Source organism: Neofelis nebulosa, chromosome 3, assembly GCF_028018385.1.
Source record: "Neofelis nebulosa isolate mNeoNeb1 chromosome 3, mNeoNeb1.pri, whole genome shotgun sequence".
Lineage (NCBI taxonomy): Eukaryota > Metazoa > Chordata > Mammalia > Carnivora > Felidae > Neofelis > Neofelis nebulosa.
In genome coordinates this window covers 181,444,690-181,455,740 of record NC_080784.1, presented here as the reverse complement: position 1 = coordinate 181,455,740, position 11,051 = coordinate 181,444,690, and the positions used below count along the sequence as shown (strand labels likewise).

General features: G+C 36.3%; 1 long non-coding RNA gene across 1 annotated transcript; it reads left to right on the top strand.

The window, feature by feature from the left end:
* The first annotated feature begins 2,451 nt into the window (after positions 1 to 2,451).
* LOC131506220 (uncharacterized) lies at positions 2,452 to 10,762 on the top strand. Its single transcript, XR_009258798.1, has 3 exons — positions 2,452 to 2,737; positions 4,800 to 4,871; positions 10,445 to 10,762. It is a non-coding gene; the product is annotated as an uncharacterized LOC131506220 (long non-coding RNA).
* Positions 10,763 to 11,051: the final 289 nt, after the last annotated feature.

The window sequence follows — 11,051 nt, the reverse complement described above, 5'->3', positions numbered from 1 at the left end:
AGAAATGGAGGGAAAGAAGTGTGAGGTTAGAGGCAGAGAACTGCACCATAAAAGTATTCAACAATTTGGACTGAAACACTAAAAACATTCAAGACGTGGTATCAGACTGATAACTTTCAGTTTCTTTGTTTCTTATTCTGATTTTGATTGAATTACTGAATGTAATGGCTCCTTTTTTTTTGGTGAATATACTGCCAGAACCATTAATTTCCACAAAGAATTTACAGAAAACCTAGAATATATGAAGTCCTGTGCTAGAAACTACATATTTATTGATAAATGGATTATGACACTTACCTGTAATCACTTTGATACAATGTAGGAGAGACTGACGTATAAACAGACAATTATCAAAGAGCCTCAAGAATAAACTGAATAATGATATTCTAATTTATGATCCTTCTATCTTTCTATCATGAATAACTTTACCAATATGAAACATCAGAGGGCACTTGTTTGATGTTTTTGTAATGCAAAATAATTCATTTATTCCTTATGCACCTAAAAGTGAAAACTTTGTGAATGAGAAAACTTTGTTCTTTGCACTTGTATGTCAACTGATGAAGTAGCTGTTAAATTGATTTTCCTCTTGAGAAGTTACAATTGAGTCTTTCTTATATTAAAAACAGAAAAGTAACTACTACATATACAATAAAGAGAGGTTCCTTTGATGTAATTTGACAAAAATATAAAGTAGGAAACTTTTAAAATATAGTCATTTTGAGAGTGAATATTTAGTATATAGAATGATAGGTTATATCAAATAAAAAAGCTTATGGTTTTAAGTTTTGTAATTTTGCAAAACATATTTTATAAATTAGCTTGGTTGAATTGAATTCCATTTCTTTATTTCAAAATGAGCATACTGACCCTTCCACAGGTTTTCTAGATTTTTGTTTTTGTTTCTCTTTTAATTTTTTTTGAATGTTTATTTACGTTTCAGAGAGAGAGAGAGAGAGAGAGAGAGAGAGAGAGAGAGAGAGCATGAGCGGGGGAGGGGCAGAGAGCGAAGGAGACACAGAATCCGAAGCAGGCTCCAGGCTCCGAGCCTGACACAGGGTTGGAACTCAGGAGCCATGAGATCATGATCTGAGCTGAAAAGAGAGACAGAGCACAAGTGGGGGAGGGGCAGAGTGAGAGGGAGACACAGAATCTGACCCAGGCTCCAGGCCCTGAGCTGTCAGCCCACAGCCTGATGCAGGGCTCGAACCCACAACCCACAACCCACCCACCGAGAGATCATGACCTCAGGCAAAGTTGGACGCTTAGCCAACTGAGCCACTCAGAAGCCACTGGTAGATGATTTCTAAGGTCACTTTTAAAAATTATCGGCCTATATGGGGCGCCTGGGTGGCTCAGTCGGTTAAGCGTCCGACTTCGGCTCAGGTCACGATCTCGCGGTCCGTGAGTTGGAGCCTCGCCTTGGGCTCTGGGCTGATGGCTCAGAGCCTGAAGCCTGCTTCCGATTCTGTGTCTCCCTCTCTCTCTGCCCCTCGCCCGTTCATGCTCTGTCTCTCTCTGTCTCAAAAATAAATAAACGTTAAAAAAATTAAAAAAAAAATTATCAGCCTATGAATCTAAGAGAAAATCACTGTAAAGTGCAATCAATTTTGATACTGCAGGACTGCATTGTCTGCAACTGTTTTAATTTTTAAGGAAGTATTTTATAGTTTAAAAGTAAGTATTTTATTTTCCATGTAAGTACAGTGTGGTATTCTCCGGCAAAGCATAATTAATTGGTCTGTTGGTGGTTCAGTAACTGTTTCCAACGTTTCCTCATATGGTGCCTCAGAAACTCCTGTCTTTTGTAACTCAAACCAACATGCCTCCAGTTTCTTTTCTTTTCTTTTCTTTTTTTTTTTTTAAGTTTATGTATTTATTTTGAGAGAGAGAGAGAGAGTGGGAGAGCGAGAGAGAGCACGAGCAGAGGAGGGGCAGAGAGAGAGAGAATCCCAAGGAGGCTCTGCACTGTCAGCACAGATAGTGAAGCCCCGTGTCGGGCTGAAACCCATGAACCCTGAGATCATGACCTGAGCTGAAAACAAGAGTCGGACCCCTTAACCACTTAACTGCCTGCGCCACCCAGGCGGCCCGCCTTTGTCAAAAAAAATTGTTAGTGATTTCTCCAAAGAGCCAGAAACTTACTTTCTCCTCCCACATAATATTAATCCGTGATTTTTACAAATATATAAGATACGTGAAGAACAGAAGAGAATTGAATTTGGTATTTTTTTTTCCTGAAAGTCTCCTCTCCAGAAGGCAGTGCTTCCAGGAATGGTCGCACACTGTCAGCTCATTTGTGCTGCCACCTCGTTCCCAGAAGAGCATCTGTGGATTTTTGGAGAGAATGCTATACTTCTGGGAATGGTGCCCAGAACATGCAAGCCTCCGTGTCATTTTAGAAAGTAGAGAAGGGCAATACAATCTTCATTTGCTGCAATCTTTTATGGGCAGTCATCAGTCCCCCGGCTAACAGCTGCGATATCCATATCTTCTTATTTGCGGATTTCGAAAACAGACAGACTTTTCCCACAGTGTGAGTGTGGGATTTTCTGCCCTTTCTTCTCCTTCAAGCCTACCCTTTCCCGCTCTCTTTTCACTCTCAAGGGGGTAACACAAGCATTAACAATGATGAAAGGGACTCCTAACATCCATGGGAAATATGTGAAAGTCAAGTGAAGTTATTATTTCCCCTCAACTCAAAGGAACACCTTTAAAGTATTAGAAGATTTTACAGGTACGTTGTATATTTTATTCAAGTTTAAGCCTTACAGATACCAAATCGTTAGTGTAATATTTGGGTATTTTTTTTTTTGAGTTCATTTATTTATTTTGAGGGAGAGAGGGCGAGAGAGAGAGAATCCCAATCAGCATGGAGCCCAATGTGGGGTCAAATCCACGAACCACAAGATCATGAACTGAGTGGAAGTCAAGAGTCGGACGCTTAACCAACTGAGCCACTCAGGCGACCCTGAGTATTTATTTTAATGCACATTAGAAAAATATAATTAACACCCCCGTTTAATATTTAATAAATATTTTACTGCTTTAGCCTGGAGCTAAAGTAAATAGTGACGTGGTCACGTGCTTTAGTATGACTCGGTGCTCAGAAAGTCCAGAAAAGGTTAATTAACCTCTTAAAATGAAATGTTTTACCATTATGGTTTGTCAGCATGAATAGTAGGGTGATATAAGTTGGAAGCATGGGTTTTCATATACTGATAACATAGAGTATCTTAGTTTTTTTTATAAGAGTATTGTGACTACATTTCAAGAAGTTAATATTAAGCCTCCCAATTATGCATAAATGAAATAAAGTTAAGTGTGAGTGGGAATAGGTTTTGTACTGTTTGTGCGTGTGTGTGTGTGTGTGTGTGTGTGTGTACGGTTTCTTCTCTATTGAACCTATTTCATATCAGTGGTTGAAAGAAGAGAATGTTAATACATAGAAGTAAAAGTTACTTAACTATGATATGAGGAGTCAAGAAGTTAATATGATTAACATTATCAAAATAATTTCAGGTACACTGACATTAAATTTTAGCTATAACTACTATTACTAATACACTATTAATATTGTTAGGTTTGACTGTGATAAAACTTGTACATGTCCTCAGAGAGAGAAACAAATTAATATCCTTAAAATTCTGTTCATTTTGTAGAAGCAACAGCTGCAAAGGAAATACTGAAAGTATGATAAAATATTTACAATGTAGATTTTTATGAAACTGTAAATAAGAACCAACTATTTCCTTTAAGTTTAAGAGAGGCTCCCCAATTCTGATACGATATGCTCTGACCTCAAGCAGCATTGTGAAACTTCCAAAGAGTAAGCAATGTGGAAAGATGTCCAAGCATTTTAGAAACTTGTTAACACTCTAATTGGATAGAAATGCTAATATTTTCAAATACTCATTTATCATGTTTTATTTCCTTGCAAAAGCTTATCATTACTGGCGTGATTTGTAAATAAACTTATCATATCTGCTGCCAAGATAGTTTAGAATAATAAGCAGGGACAAGCAAAGGAACTGGTAAGTTGCTTCTGTCAAAGAACACAGTTCATTGTAAAATTACAGAGGTAGCTAAAATCTTAAGGCAATAAATACTATCACAACTAGAATAAAATCCATTCACTCTAAATGCATTAATCCTCTGGTGTGATTTTTAGTTAGTATTCAGTGTAGCATTAATGAGTTAAATCCTGTGACCATGGAGATCTTAAGTTGTGACAGTTTTGCCCAGTCAGGACAACTGGAGTAGAGATTTTAGAACTTATTTAATAAATTTGTGACATAATCTGAAAGTGATTTATTGGCACGAGCACAAAGAGCACTCCAGTCATAGTAGGTATAAAAAAGAATGTATTCCACATAGTCAGATTCTATCACAGGAAAGTAATATTCCATATCCTACGCCAACAACCCTCTACTCCATGCCATCCAGGAAATGTGGAAGACTCAGGAGACATAAAAGCAAAAACACCCTATCACTATAAAGAGAGGCCACTAAACTCTTGAAATGTTTTCTAAAATTTGTCTAGAATTGTGAAATTGCAACAATTAAGGTTTTTAGTTTTACTAACATCCGCTTTTTTTTTCTGAAAGCCTTCCCTTTTCTATTGAGGCAAAAGAACAACTTTGGTGTGTTTTTGTTTTTGTTTTTTTGTGGTTAAAACCTTTAATATGTGACATTGTCTGCATCAGTAGGACTGCGTTTGTCTATTAGAATATTTTGCAGATCTATCAGCCCTGTGGAACAGCCTTAATTTAATGTCTTATAAAATCCATTTATATCAGTATTCCACATTCAAGACAGACTGAACTCATTGATGGCAAAATTGGAGCATCAGCCATCAAGCTTTGACCATGGTATGTTATATTATTTTATGTGTTGGGACGACTTCGTTATAAACTCACCGGAAGTACTTCGTGTTGAACAGTATTTTGAACATTCCAAAAAACGTTGTTGGTGAATGGCCAAAGTAAAAGGTCTTCACATATAACTTCCCAAATTGGAAAGCACTTTTGTATCACTAAGAAATGCTTTTGTCTCCAGTTGCTGCAAACATCACCAGATTCCTTGACACATTCAGAAAAAGGCAATTTGGGGAACAGCTCAGATGGCCTCTTGAAGCAGAAGTTCGTTATTCAAAGCTGCTGATCTTATTTTAATTAACAATGAACACTCAGTCAGAATTTATCACAAACAGCAGCTAAATAAATGTTCTAGTTTCCAAATATGTATATATTTCAGTTGGGGTTCTCAGAATTGATTAACATAAAAAAGTTTCTAGCTTATCTTGTTAACGTAAGCTTCATCTTAATTAAGTTTGAAGGATCTAAAACTTGATTACTGGGTAGTAATAAACGTTTTCTTTCTAATTCTGGAAGAGCTAGTTTTGAAGGGTGCAACTGTTACATTGATTCATTTAATGACGATTTTTGTTGATCTTTAACATTTAATGATATTTTGGTATAATGGCGTTAACTATTATAATAGTGATAAAAGCACGCATAATTCATTTTTAGGCAAAGAATGTATATAAAATACTAAGTAAATAACAGTATAGCTGGTAAACAATTAGAGCAAAAAAAAATAGGTGTTGTATATAACGTGACAATTTGGTAAACTATCCTAAACCAAAAAATAGAAAGATAAATCTCTCTTGATGTTTAACCCACATGAAAATAATAACTGAATGATCATGATGGAAAATCCGCCATCCTGTCTGTCAAGTGCATAAAGAATCTGCTTAACTAGATTCACACAGGCTTACTTAAATGCTTGTTTGACAGAATCTTTTGTGAGAAAGATCAGTTTTCTGAATCAAATTGGAAATCCCGTAAATCCTTGATTCTCATTTGTTAGAGATTTTATTACATTTAGTTTACAAAGAAGTTATCAGTATTAGAGTTGGTATAATAAATGTATTGCTATTGATGATAAAAATATGCACAACATTTTGTTTCAAAATGAATTTGATTTATAACCCTTATGCCATGGGGGAGATATAACTGTATAATGTGGAAAGAAAATAAATATATTGATCAGAGTACCTGAAAAACTTTGCTTAGACATTTATAAATATTTCCAGGCTTAGAAACAGTTGTTTCAAGAATTTGAGATCATGATAAGTGACTTGCCACATGTGATTACTGGACAGATTTCATTAGTCAACCTACCCACCCAACCTACACACCACACTTGGCGTCAAACGTTAGGACAGGCTGTGACAATAAAAGTGACATTCAAGAGCATAGCTACTTCTTGGCACAGCCAGCCATAATCTTGGTGCTTGAATAAAAAGAGAACAGTTGAATACATCAACTACGTCCCTTGGGAAAAGAGCACTACCCAGAGAAACACTTAACAGCGAAAAATGCGTATGAAGAAATGTATTGTCAATATTTGAAAGAAGAGAAATATCTACAGGACCAGGTGGTCAATCTTCACTTGCTATAGTTATCTAGCATTATCTGATTGTTGGTTCCAGAACCAACAATAACCCTAAGATAGTAACCCTAGTCATTCAAGATTATTTCACCTCTTTTCTCTAGATAAACGCTCAGAGGCAATATTTCATGTCTCAAACATTTGTCCTAAGGACAGATTGTTGGCTCTGCAGACTTTACAGGAGTATTCTGATTTTCAAGAAGTTTGTCTTATAAGGACGAGAAAAAAGACACGATTCTGGGTTTTCAGCTTAGGAAATTCAGACATCCAAGTACTTATGTGCTCCAAAATCTGGTCACACATTAGTTTTCTTTTCTTTTCTTTTCTTTTCTTTTCTTTTCTTTTCTTTTCTTTTCTTTTCTTTTCTTTTCTTTTCTTTTTTCTTTGATACTATGATCCCAAGATAATTAAGTCTCATCACACTTACTTGGACATCAGTGATTTAGCAGTATCATGCTATAATTCCTTTTGGTAAGATTTGCCTATACATGACTCCCAGGGCATAAACATCTTCAATCCTGGAATATTAGAGCCAAAAGAGACCTTATGAATCATTTAATTCAATTTGTTCATTTTAGGACAGTGAACTTAAAATTCGAACAATTTCAGTACTTTTTTTTTTTTTTGCTTTTTTTAAAACTTAAATATTGTAAGAATCAGTTGGTACTATAGCTAGCTCTAAAACTCAGGTGCCTCAATTCCCAAACAAGTGGTTACCCACTGTCAAAGGGTTTCTCATATTCCTGAATTTAGTGTTTATTTATGTCAAAAACCTGGCTTTGCATTTTGTTATGTAACTAGTTAGGGGTGATAGCATTATGTTGAAGTCACTCCATTAAAGGTTTTGAACATTAGCGAAAGAGGCACTTAAGTGATTGGTGGATTGAAAAGATTCAAGTTGGTGTGTGTCTTCGGAAAGCTAACTATCAATATCCAGGCCTTTACTAAGTACCAGACATGGTGATAAATGCTTGACATATGAGAGCCTAAATAGTAGCCAACAGTAGTGATACGAAGGTGAAGAAGGAGCATGTGCTCAGTGATCACTGTGCCAGACATTATGTATCTGCCAGACAATACTTTATAAGGTCAACTAAAATATAACCAAAGCTACTCATGAATTAAAATATCAAAAGCTACCATATTTTGAAGTGAATACTGTATGTTAATCACTTTATACATAAGTTCCTTTGATTTCCATAAAAACACCTCTGCTTTTTTGCCCCAGAAAGCAATTGTACATAAGAAAAATAAGGCTCAGACATTTTGACTGTGGTCTACCAACCAAGCTCGGTTCCTCAGCAATATGCTCACATGTGCATATACTCTCAACATTCATTTATCTTCATGACTGTCAAACTCATTAGCTTATTTTCTTCACGATGTTTCAGCACATGATATTCCGTCTGCTTAGAATATTGTTCCGGACATCCTTTTCATTGTTATGCCATCTATTTGTCTCACTAGACTAAGAACACCATAGATTTGGAAAGATCTTTCACATTTGTATCAGAATTTAGCATAGTATTGAACATAGATGAAGTACTCTCAATGACTTTTTTTTTAAACACAAATAACATTCTTTCACCTCTAGAGCTGATGAATACTCTAGTGAACAATTAATAACATCTATCTGGATGTTTCTAATTATATTCAGCTGTGTTCAGTCATTTAGAAAGAATTGTTTCACAAAAAATTAACACTGATGTTGTTAAATGGTCCCATCTGTATTCTGGACTTTGTGTATTAGTTACCTCTGACCATAGTTATAAAATAGAATTCTACTTTGTGATAGCTCTGTATCAGTCAGTGTTTTCCACAGAAACAGAACCAATGGGACACATACATATCCATAATAACAGATATACTTTCAGGAATTGGCTCATGTGATTGTATGGGTTGGCATTTGTGCCAGCTGGAAACTCAGGCAGGAGTTAATGTTGTAGTCTTGAGTCAAAAAATCCATAGCGCAATCCGGTAGAGTAGAAACTCAGGATTCCTATGTGAAGTTTTGAGGCAAGATTCTGTCTTCTCTGGAAAACTCAACTTTGCTCTTAAGGCTTTCAACTGATTGGATGAAACACACATTATGAAGTGTAATCTCCTTTATTCAAAGTCTACTGATTGTAGATGTTAATCACATCTACAAAACAACTTCACAGAAATATCTAGGCTAGTATTTGATCAATAACAAGACAATATAGCCTAGTCAAGTTGCCACATAAAATTTAACTATCCCAAGCACCACAAATACTGGCTAAAATTAGTACTTTAACAACAGTGCAGACATGAAGCTTCCAGAATATCTCTCTATGCACTGTGTAAACCCTCGCTACGTCTAAGTGGAGATGGTTGAAGATGGTTTGAGGTTTCATTAAAACCTCTGCCCACTAGCGACCCACCAGCACTGATGACTGTGTGTGAATATGCCACAATTTGAGCTATAAGAAATCTGGTAAATCTTGGCCACCAGTCTCTGTCTACAATCAGCTCTAGAGGGTCCTTGAAATCAGCACTATCTTCAGAGCATTAGTATTTGCGTAAGGGTATGACCTGTGATAGAGAGATACTGGATAATTTTTCTATATCAAAATAACTGAAGAAGACATGTGATTGCTAAAATCGATGGTTGAAATGAGAAAGAAGGAAATTCCGAAACCTGTTGAGAAATCTACATTCAGGAAGTTTTTGCCTGGAATTGCCCTGTGAAATTGATATAGTTTCCAAAGTATTCTTGATCTTTGGAAAAGTGGTTGTCATTGTTGAGTTATGCCCAAGACCTAAGGCTCTGGTGTATTTCTAATTCAGTTTTCAATTTCAAACACAATGCTTAGGGCATAAGCCTAGCACTTAAGCAGTGATTTCTTGTGAACAAATCCTGAATTTGCCACTTCGAGGGCAGTCATGATGATGCATTATCTGCTGTTATGAAATGCGGTATGATTTATGATAAAAGTCATTCTTTATATGCAGAAAACTCAGGTTGGATGCGCTCTATACTGGCCACCCTCCGCATCCCTACCTTAAAAACAAGCCTAAGTAATATGTCAGAGAGTAATCGCTCAACCTGCTCAGCCCATTTCCCACAAGTCTTGTACTATCAGAACCTAAATGGATATGCTGTAACAGCTGAAGTCTGTGCCAGCATGAGTCATAGACTTTTATGGAAGTATTCACTAAATAAACATTTCCAGAAAAACCCTACATATATGTTGATATACATAAGACTTAAGGATTAGCGTAGGATCACAACAGAAGTTTATAAAGTAATTGGCACAAGTGAAGTAGAGCTATAAAGGGAGTCGCAGCACTTCTTACCTTTCTTAACTGAGTTAAGAAAGTGTCTTTGACCTGACCTGAATTTAATTTTTACTTAGAAAGCATTTGATATCTCAATTCAAACTACTATTTTTTTTTTTTTTTACTAAGAAACCAATGTTTTAAGGCAAATGCAATAGTAACATGCGACCAGAAGTTTCTCTTCACTGCCATGAAGGAATGATGACTCAAAAGTCAGTATCTGTTTGACATTCTCAGTGGCATCTCCACGCTGGCAGATTTGAACTTACTGAATGTCTGTTTTTAGTATGCTAGTAGGAGGAAACCTCTTTTTTTAGAGTGATCTGTTTTGTTTATTTTCAATATGGGATGAAAACAACATATGGGTTCTAGCAAAACAGTTGATGGACTTTTTTTTCCCCCAAAATGATTTATTTATTTATTTATTTTTTTTTAATTTTTTTTTTTCAACGTTTTTTATTTATTTTTGGGACAGAGAGAGACAGAGCATGAACGGGGGAGGGGCAGAGAGAGAGGGAGACACAGAATCGGAAACAGGCTCCAGGCTCCGAGCCATCAGCCCAGAGCCTGACGCGGGGCTCAAACTCACAGACCGCGAGATCGTGACCTGGCTGAAGTCGGACGCTTAACCGACTGCGCCACCCAGGCGCCCCCAAAATGATTTAAATGAACTAGTTTTACTCCACAGGGTCAGTTCAAATTTCAGAAAAGAGATCATTATCGGATCTCTGTCAAAAGCACAGGTTTTAAACTGGATGACACTTTCTGCCCCTCTCATGATTTTTCCAGGAGGTAATAAAGAGCTTATTGGTAGTTTCATCAGAAGATCCAACTTGAAGAACCCTCTACTTTTTTTTTCTTCTCGCAGTGATTGGGATATCAAGGTTAGCCCAGAATTTTGCATGAATAAAAAGAAAATCTTGTAGGAGTGGTTATTATTTGGACTGTTATTTTATCACTACCCTTGGAAGCTGTCAGTGGTGCCTTCAGTTACCCAGTCTTTTAATTTTTTTCTTCAAGAGTCAGTTAGCAAGGAGAGTGGACCATTCTTCCCATTTAGCATAGATACTTTTTCTTGCTTTTTCTTAAAAGGCAGGGTAATCGAGACTTAGTGTGTATGTTTCCTTGAAATTCCCTTTATACACATTTTCCATGTTGTAGTGAAAATGAACTATACATATATAACACTGAGTCTCACTTATTTATTTATTATTTCTTTGTTTGTTTGTTTCTGCAATTTCAGATTACCAATTTGAATTACACATGTCGGGCTTGCTAGTATTGACCACTTGCCT